The sequence below is a fragment of the Falco biarmicus genome, chromosome 9 (assembly GCF_023638135.1).
Source record: "Falco biarmicus isolate bFalBia1 chromosome 9, bFalBia1.pri, whole genome shotgun sequence".
Taxonomy (NCBI): domain Eukaryota; kingdom Metazoa; phylum Chordata; class Aves; order Falconiformes; family Falconidae; genus Falco; species Falco biarmicus.
In genome coordinates, this window is record NC_079296.1 from 23,320,992 (window position 1) to 23,340,656 (window position 19,665).

Here is a 19,665-nt window from a genome sequence, read left to right on the forward strand (position 1 = left end):
ATTCACTTGTGAAATCCTCCAGCAAAACCAACTGCCTGAAACCTTTCATAAACACAGAACGTGCAATATTAGAAGGAATCCAAAAATAACCCTTCCCTTGACAAAACCTTCAATGAAGGCAGAGTAAATTGTGAGACCAGACTGCTTTAGCAGGGAACTATCAATGGAATGGAGCAGAGGAAGGACTAAGGGACTGCATGTTTGCTGAAGCATATGGTTACCAATTTGCTGGACATATGTTGTATTCCCCACAGGGCACAGAAGGACTTTTGGATTAAAGGGTGTAAATCATTGGTTATCACCACAGAATTAAGTACTATTCTCAATCTATAGAGTCTAAATATACACCTTTTTCCTCCCCAGACATTTCTTCCTCTAGCTGCAGCTCAGAAAAATCTACCAATCACACTCTACATTGCTTTTAAGAAAGAAAATAAAAATACCTGTTCACACAGGCTTCCTTCCCTTTATAAGGATTGGGGTGGGAGGGCGGGCATGGAGGGACAGAAAAGGGCAGGGAGAAAGTAGAAAGATAGAAAAATGTCTTGGGGACATTTTGTCCCATAATTTCCAGAGGGAGCCATTGATCACAGATGTGTTTTTACACCACAGCAGCACCTAATTATTTTTCAGGACTGTTGCAATACATGTTTAGGAATCTCTGAATAATAGAACCATATGGTAACATTGTCAGAAGGAGAAAATAGGAACCCAGTAGGATGGGGGGGAGAAGGCATTAAAATGCACTGGCTGTAAATAGAAAACTATTTGTCAAACAAAGACTGAGGAAAAAGCAGGAATGTCATTTATTGAAGATAAAGATTTTCTTTGCATTCTTTGAAGAAGATTACAAGAGCCTTGTTCTTTGTTTCCCAGCCTTTTTTTTTTACAATAATTCCCAGAACATCTGTCCTGTGAGACTGGGTACAGTGCTGTCACAAAATTTTTGGAAGACTGAAGAGGAGCTTGGACAGTTACTTTACACCAGGGCAAGAGACCTGGACATGACATGCATGGGTTGTTCTGGATGTGCCATCGGCTGTGTGAGGTCTGATGCTTCTGTGAAAACTTCTCCTGGTGTCCTGAAAGGTGCTGAAACAGGTACAGAAATATGGGAGGCTTTCCAGTGGAAGCTTTTCACTCGGGACAGTCTGTCTGGGCAGAGGTTGTCCAGGCATTCCTGGTGTCTCCAGCTTCACAACCATATGAACACAGACTTGAGGCACCCACACTTTTTGCTGAAGAAGTTAAGCCAGGACCTACTGAAAGGCTTGGCTCTCACGGGCACACCGAAAGAGCTCCTTTTAGGCTTAAGAACTTCCACCTCTGCCTGGAGTATCTCACAGAGAAACAGATGTGTGCAATGGCTAACACATATGGGAGGGGGTAGTCTGATATGTCCATGATTGTGTCAACTCTATTTTACATACCCTATAGTTACAGTTCACCCAGAGCACAGGACCTTCCGATGCTCCACACTTGCAGATGTGAGACATCCCAAATATCCAAAGTCCTCAAAATCCTCCTGGATAAAATGCTTGCTTAGAAAGAAGAGAGCTGCCTGAGGAAAACCCATGCCTGATAACTAGTAGGACTGTGCTGGAACTTCACCACAGCTGAGCTCCCTTCCTCCAACTTAATCTACATCCTTATTGGAAAGTGGGCAGGTCAGAGTTCAGCTTCAAAAGCAGCCTGGGCACTAATCTGCCTCACCAGATGGACAAGAAAATACACGCTAGAAGCACATGTGCACTGGCACAAGGACTCCTTGTCTAAGGGGTTACAGGATTGAGAGCCAAGGTAAATTTCCAGGATAAACCTACAACGCAGCACCAAACACAGGAGAGACACACACACGCAAGAGGAAGCTTTTTCTACCACGCAGCTTGAGGTGAAATGACTCCACATGCTACTCATCTGTGTGGGCGTTGCAGTGCAGGAAATCCACACAGCTGAAATCAAGACATCAGAAGGTGACTGGGGCTGTGCAGGGTGGTGGAAGGAGCCTCTCCTGAACAAAAGGATGCCACTGCAGTGATCACAACGTCCCCAGCATGAGGCAGGGGCAGCTATAATTGTGCGAAGTGCTCTTTATTCATTACCATTCCCTGAAGCTGTTCTTGATTGTGCCTCTCAAAAAAAACCTTCAGGGCCACTTCTTTCTTGTCCTCAGCAAGACGCAATTTCCTCTCTCCTCCTGGAGAGTACATTTAGTCATTCTGCAAGGGACCAACAAGTTTAACTGGCCCAATGAGCTAATTTTAGATCGTAATTCCTGACTTCACATTCACTTCAAATACACTTTATGAACAAGAAATACAAATGCTAGCAATTTGAGTCACATTTTTCCAAGGGGTCCAGAAATCCTCATTGCAGCTATGTTCTTTTGCATATATAAAGTCACAAATGATAATTGTCAATTATCTGCCTAATGTGCAGAGAGCACCAGGTAGCCTGATCTCCAGAGGGCATTCACTGCGATTACAGCCCATTGCAGGAACAAAATTGGAAACTGCTTCCCACGCACAGGCCTATAACATCAGTGAAAGGTTGGAAAGGGCAAGGAAATATGATGACCTGTCTTCCTCCCCTCAAAACCCCCCAAACCTAAAGAACCCAAACACAAGTCAAAAAACCTAAGTACCTAGCTTTTGACAAAACCAAAAATTACTGTCTATTAAAAAATAACTACAGATGACGTTAAGATATGTTGCCATCATCCTTGCTTAAATAAGTAAGTTTCAAAGAAGTAAGAACAAACTCTCTGTGCTTCTTTTATTTTCTGTAGCCAGCTATAAAGGAACTAGTCTAGGCACAGGTAGTAGTCTCCCTACACACAAGGAAACTCTCTACAGGCTGGTTTACTCTTCTAAGACTCAGCTTACTGTTGATGATTAAAGCAGCGTCATGTTTTGCATTGAACGTAAATCCCTCCGGATTGCCTCAGGTGCCAGCTAAGGAAGGTAGTGACCGTGTGTTAGCCAGGCCTAGACTCAACTGTTTCTCCCCCTCAAGACCCAGACCTATCGTTCTTACAAACACTTTCCAATTTGACATTTTCTGCTTTTGCTTACCATTGCCAGCTTACTCTCCCTGTCCCTTGTCTTTCTTTAGCAACTACCATTTCCTAGATTTCTCTTTTTCACAACGGTTTTGGGCTATGTTCTTCCCAGATTCTAGAAGTCTGCCCAACCCAAACCTCAATGTTAACTTCTGCCCAGGTTTTTAATTCTCCTAAATCAATTTGTGTTGTTTTTTGTCAACATTGGTTGTCACAAAACTGCTTCTATCTTGCCATGATCAACTTTTAGGTATTTTGTTAATCTTTTTTGCTCAGGGCAGAAGAGGAACATTTTACATTTCCAGCTTGGCACCAGAAGAGCCCGGCACGCTGCTCAAGGGCCATTGCATTGCACAGGAAATACATTCCCTATAAACATTCCTAAATGATAGAGTGAAAGTTGCAGGTGACAAACCAAACTCTTGTTTTCTTAGTGATTCATAAAGGATTTGCTTCTACAACAGACACGCAACATAACAATAATTACATGCCTAAATCCTCAACAGATGACACCACTGAGAAAGACTTCCCAGATGCATTTATCAGAAAAAGGTTCAAGTGATAGCTTCTGCTGCTGCTGTGTTTATATACCTGACCTAGAGACACTGCTTCCAAACTAAGATCAGAGTTTCGGTTTTCATGGCTCATTTCACCATTGACTTTTCACTTATTATTTAATGAGGGGATCACAGCAAGAGGGTGTTTTCTATGAATGACCATGGGAAGAAGAAGACCCAGAGCATCCTATAAAAAAAAAAAACCCAAAAGTGAATAAAGACTTGTTGCTTCAGACACAATGGGGCTATAAAAAACCAACACTGTAGAATGTATGAAGAGAAATTCATTGGGTATTTCATCTTCTTTAGGTTTCCCTATCTGCTTGCAGATCTATCTCTGAATGGTCAATATACACAAAATTGCTTTAAACTGTGCGGCTACAACACAAACACCTTAGATAAAATGTAAGGCTTCCTGAATGGACAGTAAGCCAGTCAGGGGAAGCTCTATTAATGATGATATGAATTTGACAACACTCATTTCTTAAAATCATGAAGATGACAAGTGGATTCAATCAATTCAGCCTGTAATCTTCTATTAACTGTCGTTGGCCTACACCAGCTATCAAAAATTTCTGGGCAAGAATAGCCTTCAAAGAGCTGAGGCTGAGCGTAAACGCTCCCTTGGGATGATGGTCCTGGAGTCCAATCATCCCTGAACCCACTCTTGTCCAGAACCTTTTGTGGTCCAAGAAGATAATTTGAGGCTCAACTCTAAAAAATGGCCACACAAAACTCTGTAGATGGGATGTATTTTCAGTCTTTGCCGTAAACCTAGTGAGTGATGGGTACGCAGCAACAGGTTCACATTTCCATCAGGTCAGCTCCACTTAGCATCCTTTCACAGACTTTTTTGTTACACTACTAACTAACCTGACAGAGGCTAACATAGAATGAAGCAAGGTGACATGACTGAAAAGCTTGAGAGATATTAAACCAAGTACATTGCAATGAAATTCATACCACTAACTCTTTTCCTTCCCCATTTTCTTTTTTCTAGAGGAGGGCACAGGTGGGGAAAAATGTGGTATTCAAAACCAGAAAAGGCCTTAGAAGCAAATTATGTGAATCCCTTAGTCCAGTAACTTGAAAGCTGGCCTTTGTTTTGGAAAGGTTCCAGCAGTGCCAGTAAGCTGAGAGAGAGGGGAAGAGAGGACCTCGGTCCTAACCAGGGCCTTTCCCATGCTGGTGGCATAGGCATGGCCACTGTCCGGTGGAGAAACCCCACAGCTGACTCAGCGAGCTAGGCAACGCTTATTAGTTACAACCTTCATTTTCTTCTCTTTATTCTAAACCTGAATCTGCTCTCTTCCCAGAACAAGGTCAGAGCTGAGACCTTCCCTTCCTTTCACTTCTTTCCCTGACCCCTATTTTGAATATTGCTGTTAAAATATGATAGCCTAAAAAGCCCTCTTCATTTGTACCCATAAAGCCATCCATATTTTGGGGCACCAGAAGGAAAATGATCCCCTGCCTCTGACACAGGTCACCCAGTGCCATGACTCTCCATTTCTTTCTTGGCTCCTTGGCATCCTTGGGTGCTTTATACCATGTGATGCAACCGAAGAACACCAGTTATGATAGATTTCTGTTTTAAATTACTCCAATTTTCTTAGTAGCCCTTTTGATGAGGAATTGCTAATTCCTTCCATCTTAGTGTCATAATGATACTGTCTCCCTGAAAGAAAGAAACAAAGGAAAGACAGGAAGGATGGAAAGAAAGAAAAAAAAAACAACCCACAAACAACTTGTTTAGCACTACCACTAAGATGTACCTCAAAACTACAGGAATGTTCACAAACTCCTGCACAAAAACCTAGCTATGATTACCCCAAACAAAGCAATTAATAACAATAAGGGGTAAAATTACAATCAAGTTTCCACAGATTCCATAGGAACCGCAGTGCCATTGCATTAGTATCTTGGTAAAGAAACAGTAGACATCTATTTAAAATGGATTAATTCTTCCACAGAAATACTCTAATGAAATGTCCATAAAATTAGAAAGTAATTAACGTAAGTGTGATACCACTACTTTTTTACTTTTATATAAATGGGGTCTACAATATCCGTTGAGATGCAGAAAATATCAGATTTTGCAATGAGCAAACCTCATTTTTCTCTCTTTATGAAGTGATTTTTTTAACTCAAGATAACAGTGTCTTTCTACTTCTTGCTTTTTAGTTAAATTAAAGTTATCACACATGCCTTTAACAACCTGACTTGCCCTGGGCTTTACATGTCTCTTTTGAGGTTTCATCTCAACCTGCTTCCCCACCCCTGATACTTCTGACTCTTTCTGCAGTGTAAAAATATGTCTTTTTTGGCAATAGCTGTTGGGAACATCTTCTGGTGTTTATATTGTTTATCCACCTCTTTCAGCCTTGACTCAGCTCTGTGACACCTACTATTATCTGTCCCATCATTTCTAATTCATGCCTTATAGCATTATGATGTGTTTTCCCTTCCACACCGATGGACAGATATGGTTTGAAAGAGAGAAGTGACAGAAAATAAAGGGCTTCCATACTGACATCACATCAGCTGGGTTGCTCCACAATAACACACACTTTTCATCAGAACCCCAACAAAACCAGAGGACACCACCCTTCCCCAAAAATATCAGCTTATCTTTAGCTGGATATCCTTAATCACCATTTGTTAATTCACTCAATTCCCACTCAGTGCTGTTCTACTCACATTTTTGTATTTGTGAAGCTTTAGTGGTTAAAGTTGAGCCATTTCTCTATAAAATGTCTATAAAACATCAGCTTTAAAAAGGTGTTTATATGTAAGGACCTGTATTCCCATTTAACTGCACTTGTTATCAGAAGGCGCACACCCTGCAGATGTGCCCACAGGGACAGGTGCAGCCACACTGGTACAGATGCTGCACATTGACTGGGTGCAAATGTATGACCCACACACACACTCTGGCCTTCAAGCCCTCCTGGGACAGCATCACCCAGCGTGGATGTCATCCCTCAGAGCTGGAGGCTTTAGGGGTAATTGACCTAATCAAAGAACACAACAAATAGCTACAGTGAGATGTTTGACTGAACCTACCCAGGCCAGTCACTGTCCTTGGTGGTTTCATGGTTTTTGGCAGAAATCTCATGAATACCCACGTTGGAGTGGCTGCTGCCAGAAGCCAGACTCACTCAATAGGTTCTGCCTCAAGGAACAGCAAGGCACTAACACAAAGAGTTTCTTTACATGAGAGATGAGTAGATAGCAGGTGGTACTTAACAGACCTGAAATGAGTAGTGAGAGAGTAGGATGTGATAAAAAGGCATTATTTAAGGGCACAGAAGAGACGAATCAGATCATTGACAACAGCAACCTGAGGACAGATAGCCTGCCCAGGAAATACCAACAGGAAACCAACATTTCATGTTGTTACCTACTATTGTCCTGCAATCACCTTATGGCCTCACCTCACTGCCATCAGCAGCGAAGTACGCAGCTATTAGCACTGCTGCTAGCTCAGCAGTTTCCCGCTTCAGTGCGACAAGTACTTCGTGCTCTGATCATAACTCAGCAAGGAGGTATGTTGCTCCCACCAACGCTTCTGATTAAGAGGTCTTTCACAGTTCTCCTGGATATCCTATCTGTGAAAGATATCCTGGATATCATACCCACAGATATAACATTGGAAGAATTCCTGATACAAATCAAATAAAGTCGTGGTGACCAACAAAGCAAGCCTGAAGACATCACCCCCACTTCTTGCTGGCTTACAACTCTGGGAAGATAAATCCCTGGCTTTTCCCGTGAACTGCAGCAGCGGCAGCCTCCCAAAGCTAGGGACAACAGTGGAGAGGAAGAGTGGCAATGGCCAGTCCACCCTCACATGGGCTGCAGACCCCTGTGAGAGCAGGTCTGTGATGGGGGATGTTTCTGACCTCCTGTCTCACCCAGGGCATGGTTGGCGAGCACCACCACAAGCCTACTTTCCTCAGCTTGACCTGAGTTGATATTTCAGCCACACATTTGTGTTCTGCTCCATGTCTGGGGACCTGCTTGCTGTTTTGGAAATTTGAGGGCAAGGGAACCAGCAGCCTTTGGATACTGGTCAGCAGTACCAATTCATACACCCAGACAACTGGACTGATCCAAGATAGACCATGTTTGGGTAAGGGAAAGCTGTAGGGAATCAGCCTTGCTTAGCAGCAGGTGATGTAATGTCTCTGGAAAGCAAGATGGGCAGAGAGCTCTGATGCATCCTCTCTCTGTCACAAGAACTGGGGATGGAGGATATTGATACAAACGTGGGAAAAAGCAGAACAGAGGGAGGAAGGAACAAGCAGACGGGGAGGAGGAGGTGCTGAAAACCGGCAGGGGAACAGCTCTTTCTGGGAGAAAGTAGAAAGGGTTTTGCATTGAGGAAAGCTGTCACCAGTTATTTTTGCACAGATTTTAAAGTTCACTGAACCCAGCTCTGGAAGTTGCATGTTGTGTTTTTGGCTGGCAATATCAACATACCATATGGAGAAGCCTCAGTTTGAGCTTTACAATATTGTTTGGATTCGATACTGACGTATTTTCATTACTGAACCTGCCTTGAATTGTATGTTCTTTTCTTTTGATGTACGATGGATGAAACAAACCCATAAAACAAAGAATAAAAAACTAAAAATAACAAAAGAAATGCACAGGGAAATTCCTGTATTTTGAATTAGACCCGAAATACATTGACTTGAGCATCCCGTCTTTAACAGCATCTACCAGACACAGTAGATTCCAGACAAGAGGAAGAGACAAGAGATACTATACTACTGTAGGTATCATGGATGCTGTTTCTCCATCTGTTTGTCCCATTATTATTGGACTGCTTCCCTGTTTTAGGGATTTGCTGAACTAGTGGGGTAAAGGGGGGGAATAGTCTAAAGATAGTCCTTACATTTACTGGTATAATAAGAAATGAAGGTGAACAGCTCCCACCTTCTACAGTCTGAGAAGATCCCTAGCAGAAAATAATCTGGAACAAAAACTTGGAACAGATAAGAGCATAGAGGCTGAAGGGACTGAAACATACACAGGAGAACCAGAGGTCCCAGACACACAGGAGCTGAAACCACTTTCTAGTTTCTCTTCTGGTAAAGCTTTTCTCTTGCAATGTTTTATTCTTCTGCTGAAATTGTGCCACATGTACTTCGAAAAGCTCAGGGCTTTTGTCACTCCAGACCACTGATCACAGCTGCCAAAGGCAAGACTGTCAGTTAATTAAATGCCATGCAGCTAACCTGTTGACCTGATCACAGTGCTTGGCATTGATGCCTGGGGACCTGATTTAAGGTGATGAGAACAACCATAGCCTTTCAAGTCAGCCCAGCTAATGCTGAACGGAGCTACTGAGAAAGTGCAGAAAAAGTCAGAGGGTAGGTACAAGCCACCAGCCATGAGAATCACTGCCAAGAGAAAAGGGCAGTTTACTTTGCAGACCTGGCATGCTGTAAGGATATCGGTTAATTACATGAGGAATATGAGAATCCCAGGAAGCATCCTCTGAGCTGCACAGAGGAACTGCAGGAACATGGGGAAGTCTAAGGGAGACCAGCTTCATGAAGCCAAACCCAGTATTTAGGTATCAAAACCTGGGTGGTGGTGGTGTGTGTTGTTATTGGTCCTGGGGGTTTTGTTTGTTTTTTTTTTTTTAATAAAATATTAAGATTGCAAACATTTTAGAACATGAATACTGTTAGACTACATTCTTGTTGTGTTTAACACCTTGTGTCCTCATCCTGGATAGGGTGTCTCAATGCTACCCTAATATGAAATCCAACAGTACCCAGCAAACACCCTGGGCTAGATTTGAACCCGAGGGCTGCGCAGCTCAAGATTATGCATTTTGTAAACCTCTCTTCGGCCAGCCACTGAACTATCCCTAGTTGATACTTTTGCTACAACGTGCATTTTAATGAACTATACCTTCCTCTGCTAATTACCATCAGCAGCGTGAAATCAAGCAGTAGTAAAAAGCCCTCCTACGCATCTCTCCCTCCTCATCACAGCCCATGCTGCACCAAACTGCAGATTTGCATTTTCAGACTGCTTGCCTGAAATGTAATTGAAGACATACAGATCATCTGTTTACAGTAACAAATTACAGTTATTTCAGTGAAGCTTTCATGACAATTTCACTCCTAACACTGCTATTTTTGATATGCAGTTAAAACACAAGAAAGATGATGGTGAGATGAAAGGAAACGGTGAGACTTTGCAGAAAGCCTGCAAAGACATTAGACAAAGAAGGAACACTGTAATATTCTTTGCTAAATATAAGATAGATAAAGACCAGAAAAGGTATACTGAAGAGTGTCTTTTTTTCCTTCCTGGAGCTCCAGATAAGGAAGTTACAGCGACATGATGGCAGCACTTTACTGTGTGATACTACATAGCTGGTGTGGGCTGTGATGCTGAAGGCAGAAGAACCCTGCTAGACATGATTCTGCTCCAAAACCTCTCAAGCATCCCTCCAGCAGCAACTCCTGTATTCCCTTCCCTAGGCGAGGCTGTTCTTTAGCCATTCTACACGCTACAGAGTACATCCATCTCCCAGGTAGCTGCAGGAGCCATGCAACACAACTCCAAATTGCTGCTTGATTCAATTCATAAGGGTTTCTACTACTGGTTGTGGCCTGCGGCCTGCCTTTATTAGAACCTGGTGACATGGGGTGCCCAGTACTCTGCTGCAGGGCCAGAAACATGAGAACCTTTGTCACCAGTCTCCTGTCACCACAACTTGCAGAAATCATTGCACCAGTAAAGATTTAGAAAGCAAAGGGACAGAAAAAAAAAAAAAGACAGCAAAAGGACAGCAAAGGGACTTATTCCATTATGTCAGAATCAAGACTCCCAGGAGAAACAGCTTGCCGATTACACTGAGCACTGGCAGAGAAACTTAAGAGACCAGTGACCAGCGTCAAACCAGGTCTCCGATCTTGCTGTAGATGTTCACTGGAGGCAAAAAGCAAAGGGAAAAGGCATAGACTCATTTTTAATTTGCACTGAAGGTCACCATTAAAAACTGAAACTATACCTTAGGGAGAAAAAACCCCAACAAACCGACAACCCAAACCACTGCCCTTGATAATACCACGGGTGTCACTCACTCAGACTTCGGTTGACATGACTGATATCCAGCTAGCCTGCTTGCTGCTCAGTTCCTAATGCTCTGCTGGCACTTCTGAGAAATTTTTCCGTCTCTGCTTGTGCTGGCATTGGAGCCAGTGGGAAAGAGGAAAAAAAAATCTGCTGCTGAAAACTGAACACTATCACCGTGTCCTCATTTCTACTTGTAAGAGCATTTGTGCAACACTAACCCAGCTCTGTCACCTCACAGTCTTTACAGGTATTTATTACCACAAGCACTGCTGAGGTATGCAGCAGCTATATTCCCACCATGGAGCAGACTGAACCACTGAGGGATCAGATAACTTGCCTAAAGACACCTGGGGTAACTCATGTCTGCTAAACCCAGGCACAGTACTATGCCACCTTCTGAGTGGCTCAGCTGAACCCTGTTTCTCTGTTTTCCCCCATGCTTTCAGAGTATTCACCAGTTTATTCTCAGTTTTAAAAGAAATTCAAACAAATACTCATTTGCACAAAGAACAGTTTTTCTATCAGAAATCACATCTGAGCAAATTAAATCTTGACAATATTAAAAGTCATTCTGGAACCCAAATTCTCCTTGAATTTCACTAAATGCTTGGTTTAAGTTCTTAAAAAATAGACCATAGTCCAAGTCCTATCAATAGATTACTGTTGTTAGCGAAATTCTCTCCCCCCGCCCCCCATCACATAGGGAAGATTATAAAGCAGTGATGAAATTATGCAGATTAACAGGATATAGCAAGTATTACTCAATTGCTCTGACCTTATCGAAGTAGCCCAGTTATTTTTACAAAGCTGTCGGTCAAGCAGAGACAGATAGAAAAGATGGTTGACATTGAACACGTGCATAATTATCAAATACATTAAGATACTGAATATACATATAAATTAGAATTTTTGCAGAGATACAGTTATAACGAACAACAGAAAGTTTTGGTGAAAAAGAAACAGTGGTCTGACAGGACAGAAAAGCGGCATCTCCAAGCAGAAGGCAGTCCTGAAGGAAAGATACTGAATTCTGACACCTGTATTAGAAAGATACAACATCACATTTTTCCTTTTCAAGGAACAACAGGTTATATGCAGATGAGATGTAAGCAGAAAATTTCTATCACAGGCCTGGAGTTTTCCCATTTACAAGACAGATGAATTTACAGAGGAAATTCAGGTCACCAAGAGAGTAAAGCATCTTTGCAAAACTGACTTCATAATTTTCATATTGATAGATTTCAGTTATATTTTTTAAACTTCTTTTACCCCATCTCTGACCTTCTGGTGAAAAATGAAATACTGATTTTCAGGAGAAACAGGTAGGTCAACCCCCTGCTACGCTTTCCCAAACCCACTCAGTGCATGGGAGGAAGGATGGTTCTGTGGTTATGTCAACTGAGACTCAGATTCTGTTCCCAGCTTCCTCTGTGACTGTGGGTGCCTAAGAGCTATAGATCATGCCTCTGATAAAAGAGACGCTGTAGAGGAATGTCATTCACCAGTGTGTGTGCGAGTATGCTCAGATAGTGGAGCATTAGTCTACAACAAAATCTCTAACGTGCAAGCTGTCCGCATGTTCTGTAGGTATAGCTACCACTATATTTCAGTGGTATATTATAAATACTATATCGAGTATTTGAGTTCAAGCCATAAAATTTATGCCAGATCTCAGACAGCCCTCATACTCAGGTGTGCTGTTGCAAAGATAGGGTCAATGCACACAATGGGGTACAATGTGGGTTGTACCATTCTGCCACAATTAGTTCCAAAGTTTTCATTGGGCCTTCATACAGGATTTTACTTTTAAAAAAAAAAAATTCTCAAGTGAAGAGAGTGTCAAATGGAGGTACCAGCCTCGCAGACAAGGCATCACTTTCTATAGCCAACGATGTCCATTAGAAACGCAGGAAGCAAAAGGCTGTGAAGCCTATATTGCTTCAACTGGTTTTTACCTCTGTTGCCTACAGGCATTTTAGTTTCCTATCTCTCACCTATTTATATTGTGTCTGTGAGCTGGTGGCAAGCTCTGCTATCTGTCATGCTGAAGCTGAAAAGAAATCAGAGATTCTCCTACAACAAATAAGTTGAAGTAGACAAAGCCTTAAGATGAGCTGGCACCTGACAGAGCCAGAAAACTCCCCTTTCTCTGCCGCTAGAAGAGTTCTGCTCCAGTCCACCAGAGTTCAGCAGGAAGACAATGCGCGATGCATTACATGTAGGTGCGTATGGGAAGCAGAGTTCAGAGTTTCACAGTGCATTTTGCAAGTGCTTTTCTATGCATGTGTAATATTATTTACCTCAGCTGTTTAAAACCTTTCATTCAGGGCTCTGCTCACTAGAGTACTTCAAATGACACAAGAGAAATTTAATTAAAGCTTCATAAGTATTTCTATAAAGAAAGCTAAATGAATTATATGCAAGCAAAAGGAACCAAACCTGACATCTCTATGAGCTGAACTCCCTGGTTTACTTACAAAGCAGTCCAAGGGCAAACACAAAGCCAATTTTCCTCCTACACAATATACATCAACCTGAGGAACATTCTAGGAAAGGCAGAAAAGAATGCACTCATTCATTTTTTTTAAGACTACAAGCTAAGGAGGTACAACTGGTGAGGAAAAAAGAAAATTAAAACTCTATATGAGGCAGAATTTGCCTATTACAGGCTTGATAAAGGCCATTGAATTATTTTAAATTATCTTTGTAAGAACCAAAACAAACAAAAAAACCCAAAACCAAGAGATATTCAAAAAAAGGCTTTCTAATATGAAAGGATACACACTCCTACCTATCCTGCCCTTAGATACTTCCTTCAAGAAGGGTGATAAAGAACAGCACAAAGAAAACTTACAATACTGCTAGAGCCATACGAACCTTCCCAGTAGCAGGAATGCTTCAACCTCCAGATACATTAGGAGGAAAGTGACATTTATAGCCCTATTGAAAACAGAAATAAAGAAAAGCAATGAAGTAGACCAGTTGTTTCCCCTGTCTTCCTTCCTCTCTAGCCTCCCCCTAACTCATATACCCTCCAGGAAGAAAGATTTGACTCTCCTTTGACTTTTCAGAACAGCTGGTCTGTATCTGACAAATGAGATACCCAGAAGAGGAAGTTTAGGAGTGATTGAGCTGCTGAAGAGACACAGCTGACCTCAGGGCATCACCTCCCCTCTACTGGAGAAACTCAACCCTTCCTAAATGCCAAAGTTGAGGCACTTCCCCACAGCAGTTCAGGGAAGTCTCTGTTTTGCAGGATGTATACTGCTAATACTTCTCATCATTGCTCAGATCCCATTCCCTGTTTCATTTGAGGAATGCAAGGACAACCCAGCCACTGCTGCTTTGACCATTACACCACTGATAACTGTTGTGAGCCTTACACGCACGGGGCTATGACTTTAGGTGGAAATTTTAGAGTTGTTTCTAAATAGCAGTATTTTCTTACTTCCTTACAAGACGTGTCAGTTGCTTAGTTATTTAAGCTGTGTCAGGTTTCTCCTAAGCAAAGGGAAGAAAGAATTTCAGATCAGAACAAGAGCTGATGCATTTCAAACCAGATTAATAAAAAACGCTTTCATGTCAAGTGTTGCAATGAGTGTGGCGAGCCCCACCATTCTGCACAGCCAAGAAAGGCTTTCAGAGCTAACAGAGTAATACTGATAGCAGGCTATCCACAACATTGTTCCACATTAGCAGCAGCGCAAAATGAGAGCTATGATAAATGCCAGGGCAAGCAGAAGGACACTGTGTTCATTAAGGGTTGCTGATGGTAGTTAAAACCTGTCAGCAGAATGCTGCACACATTCGTTAAGCAGCTCAGTTCAAATAGCAAACACAAAACACTACGGGAATTGCGCATTCCTCAAGTCATTTCCAAAGCACTGGCCTCAGCTAAGACCAGGGCACCAAAACCTACTAATGAATGAGCAGATGGGTCTTTGAACGATGCTCCGCACTCATTGTCAAAGGTGGTGTAGGGTCTGCAGCAATACTTGTCAGAAACGTTGCCCAGCAGACTGAATGACAAAGGACAATGCTTTATTACTGACAGCAGCGGCTTTTTTTAAGAGCCCTTAAGCTTCTTGAAATGGTACCCAAAGCCCATAGATTTTCCAAAGAAGCTACTCTCTGGAATGCCTCATCTTGAAGCTCCCAAACATAAATCTGCCTCCATTGTCCCTGCATCCAACTGGACAGCTTGGACATCATTGCATCAAGTCATTGAAGTCCATACCCAGCTCCTGTTAGAGGTGAGCTTGAAGTGGCAAAAAATTATATCTTCACGCTGCTATAAACTGGCATAGTCAGATGCAAGATCTAAGCCCTGTCTATTTCCAGCAGATGTGTGAAAAAGGTAGCTTGAGAGAGTTAAGTGGTGGCAGTCTTTTAGTTCAAGCATGTGCCGCCATAACATACCATGAAATTATCACCTAGCAATGACTTAATCTGTGACCTGAGAAGTATCCTCTTTCCCAGGAGGGGGAAGCAATACTGCCCAATCAAAGGCTGTCACTCACAAACCAAGTGTAATTAGCCAGAGGCATGGTGCTGCTGATAATAACTATAATGAATTCCAAGCAGAGACACCTTTCCTGGCAGGCTGCTGTTTGGGCTTGAAAAACAGTTACAGAATAAATAAAACAAAAACAGAAGCCATCACATTAGCTACTGATTTTTCACCTCCTACTCAAGCACTCCGTAGAGATCCACTCTGGGCTCTGTCAAAAGCAAGCAATTACTCTCAATCAGAGATATCTGGCATGGAAGGAGCGACTTAGTGCATTCCTTGGGGTGGGTGGGTATTTTTACACTAATTCAGATAATGGAACTGGCTTGCCGAGTGGGAGAGAACTACTCATTTCCAAGACTACCTCCCAGCCCCTCTTCCACTCCATTCCTTGATTTTTAACATACTCCCACTGCTTTATGACTGGTGCATTACACATAGCTAGCTCCTGAGGTGACGACTCGACTCCTGGGTAATAGGAGAGAATTGCTCACATTCCAATGTTGGGCGAGTTGATTTTCTTTTTGTTTCCTGTCCCCCCCCCCCCCCCTTTTTTTATTTTATTGCATATAACAACATATATAGTACACTGCACTGCAGCAAACCCACATTCTTTCCCCCACCTCCCCTCAAATCATCACAATTTAGAAAGGTAACTGAGAATGCCAGGAACAAAGAAATCACACAGTGGTGTGTTGCAGAAAGATCTGGCCACAGCTTGTGCTCAGCTTTGCACAGCTGGTCTCAGAAGGCACCAGACTGGTGACCAGTTCTCTCAGCCAAAACCAGGACAGGAAAAGGACTGATGTCTGACTTCAGACTGACATCTCTGGCCAGGGCTCCAAGCCCATATCCCAGGCTGATGTCTCCTCTGGGCATGTGCTAACTTCTCCTCATTTTGCTAAGCCAGCATTTGTATTTCTGGTCCCTTTCACTTGTTGTCAGAGGATAAAGTGAGTCAAGAGAAAGCCTGTGCTGGCAAGCCAGGACCATTCCAGGCACATTCCAGGCGTACTGCTGGTACAGGCAGCTTATTCCAAAAGTCAAGACCTAGAAACCTCCTTCCCACTTCCAGCTACTTCAAATCTGTTACTCCCTGCTTGGGTCCATTAAATTGTGTGCAAAGTGATGTATCTCTACAGTCTTGTAAGAATTTGATGGTGTTTGTAAAAAGATTTTTTTGTTATGAAGTAATAAAGAGTAGTGCTGTACAAAAAGTAACTGATTTGCTGACAAGTTCTTTTTGTAATCTTGTTAGTACAATCCGGGAAAAGAAATACAAGGGAAATATTTTAACGTTATTCCTTAATAAGGCACTCCCCCGTTGAGCATAGTAGGTCAATGATGCTGTCAGTTATGCCATGTTATCTCTGTCAGCCTCATAGCCTAGATGGCATAGAGGTGCTTTCCTGGAAGATAATTTACTGGACCTATTTTTATTTAACCCAAAGGTTTCACTTCCTTCCACTTTTGAGCAGACATTTTCCAGAACAGAATTAAAGAAGTATTTACCACAGATCATTGAACAACAGTATTAGCGAAATCTCTTTCTAGCTTTAACTGTGCTAGACAGCTGGCAACTGTGCATGTCTGTGGCATCTGGGTAGAGATGTTTTCAGGGGCTGCTACTAGCAGTACACTGCAGCATGAGCCTGCAATGTAACAGCATTGGGGTTTTTAGTACAGAGGATCTCTTGCAAAAAAGCATGTCCCTTGCCAGCATAACGTTGCCTGCTGTATACCAACTGCATAAGAGCAAATGAATTACAGTGGCAAATCCAAATCTCAGGGAAAACTTGTCAGCAGATTTCCCCTATGGGACACATAACATGGTCTTCAAACACATTATCACTAGTAGCAGACAGCTAGAAGTCAAACAGCAGTTAAAAACCCTTTGACTTTGAAAAAAGCAGCAGCACCTTACAAATGAGTATTGTTCAACACCTGTTACATTTCTATCACTTTATTTTCTCCCCCATTATGAATCACACTGATTTTCCTGATATAATGCACACACCAAGCAGGTAAGGTGGCTGGCCAAAGAAAGCAAATTTTAGTTCTGTATAATTCCACAACGAAGGTAATTAGTCACATCTTTGCTCTCATCATTTAAAACAATGCAGAAGAAAGGAAGGACCTACCTAGCACTGAAAGTTTATTTAGATTAAAATAGGTGAGGCTTAAAGATAATAATAATCTTTGAACAATTTGGTGTTCAAACTTAATCCAGAATAAATGCAGGACTGCTGTGATTTACCTTCTTCAAAGATTTGCCTTCCGAATAAATGAAGTTAAACTGAAGAAGGTACAATTTCTCTCAAATATGAAATTATTATTAAACATTAAATTACCATGGAATATTGTGCAGATAAATCCTCAGATTTTCAGAAAAAACCACAACTCTTTATGATGAAAAAGAGAGGAACAGTTATTTCTGAGGTAGCTTGTCAGAACCAACGTGCAAGAGCAGGAGAAAAGGAAGGAAATATAATGGAGAAGGAGAAAAGATTTTAAATTTGGCTATGCGTAAGAAAACAAAAATGACTCACTTCTCTCAAGCTAAACTATGTTGAGTTTTTCTTTCTTCTCTAAAATTAGGCTTCCAATCCAGAGTCAGACCTGCATTAGCATCACAACACAGAGTCACTCAGCTGACTGACGCAGACATACTGAGGTTCTCCAGCTGAAGAACTTAATCTTTTCTCTATTAAAACCAGAAACAGTCTTCCTTTCTTCTCCCCCTCCCCCCACAACATATTTCTCCTCTCAGAAATATCAACAGCTTTAAAATGGTGTAGTCTAGGTGTCGTAACATAGAAATCAAATTATATTCTTGGACAATAACTAAACCTCAGCCTGAAAACAAATATTACCTTCTGTGACAGGCTGATTCATTTAAAGTTAAAAACCTTTTTTACCCCTTTGTGCAACTTCCCATGAGTAAAGTAGAAGCCTATCCCGTGAACTGTGGTCATGGGAAAAAGCTTCTGTTAAAGTACTGTGATGCCTGAACACTGCACACCAGTTTCAGATTGAAAGATTAAGAAATAATCCCCATTGCACAAGTGCTCCTGGAACTACTGAAGCCTGAAAGTTAGCTGTGAAAGGCTAATGAATATTGAAGGTACTAATAAAAACAGTATTTTGTAACTCACTTCAAGAAGTTCTGACCACAGTAGTTGCCATGATATGTCATCTTATGTGTATTTCAAATGAAGAGGATTTAAATGAAAAAATGCAACCAATTGCGTATCTCACCGCTGATTAACCAGCAGTTTGTCTCTTAACCCACTATTAATAACCAAAGAGTAGCTCTTTGTCATGCTAGCAGATGAGAGCACTTTTCCATTAAAAAGTCACTTGCCCATAAATCAGAGCTTATCAAAAGCAACCTTTGACGTGCACAAGCAGAGGAGTTAGAGAGGAACTCGGCAAGTGAGCAGCAGGCTGAACAAGTGCACAGAAGCATGCTCTGTGCTGGACCGAATGTGCGCACCACAGAGATTCAGCACAGCTAATGACATCTTTTCTTGCCAGGCATTAAGATCCCATTAACTGGTGAATCATTCTACCATCTGCAAAAAAAGCAGGTCCTTCCTCCCCTCCCCCCTCACTCAGGACAAGTAAAGGGGAAGCCTGAAAACAACTTTCAGCTCTTTTAATTTGTCCTTATGAGCAGTTTCATTGTCTCCCTTGGTGATCTCATTGGTGATACCTCCAGTTCTCTCCCAATGAGATTTTACTACAGCATAACATAACACACAGAGACCAACAGGTTTCCAAGCTGCCATACATTACACCAGCATTCAAAATGACAACCAGAACCGACACCTTTGAAGACAGCTGCATATATAAATAGATGGTTTCATGTGCTTTGCCATTAAGCAAAGCAGCATCCATTTTAGAGCTAGGATTGAAGAAATACAAAATATTGCAACAGAACATTACGTTGGGAGAATAAAATAGAACTGAATGTAGCTACCTGTTAAGCCCCTAGTGATCTTGCAATTTCCAAAGACCACAGGAATCTTCTGTCAGGCCAGATACAAAGGAGGGAAGTTTTGTCTGCAAGTCAGTGTCTGCCACACTAGTTTTACTTAGCAGTTTGATGCTCTGATGCCATACAAAAACACAGACAAAGAAGGAACTCACATCTCCTATCTATCTCAAGCTGCCAGTTGGTAACCACGTGCCAGGAACTGCTTCTCTTCCTTGTTCCAAGGAGGCCAATTAGTCACTCATCAGGATGGCCAGACCCAGGATTGTTACAGTACTGAGTTACTGGTTCAAAAATTACTGTGAATGTGGTTCCCCAAGAACTTCCTCAGTAGCAGTTCGCATCCCACATTGTTCCCACCAGAGCTGGCACGGCTATTTGGACACCCACACTGGCAACCAGACCGGACAACTGATCCAGATGCAAAAAAAAA

General features: G+C 42.0%; 1 long non-coding RNA gene across 12 annotated transcripts in view; it reads right to left on the reverse strand.

The window, feature by feature from the left end:
• Positions 1–13,867, reverse strand: part of LOC130155324 (uncharacterized) — a 50,370-nt gene extending 36,503 nt beyond the window's left edge. For 2 of the 12 annotated variants that reach the window (XR_008824005.1, XR_008824013.1), the window contains exon 1: positions 13,603–13,862. This is a non-coding gene — a long non-coding RNA (uncharacterized LOC130155324). Of the gene's footprint in view, positions 1–10,733; positions 11,701–13,579 lie in introns of those variants that run through there. The other 10 variants (XR_008824002.1, XR_008824003.1, XR_008824007.1 and 7 more) reach the window with 9 other exon arrangements.
• Positions 13,868–19,665: the final 5,798 nt, after the last annotated feature.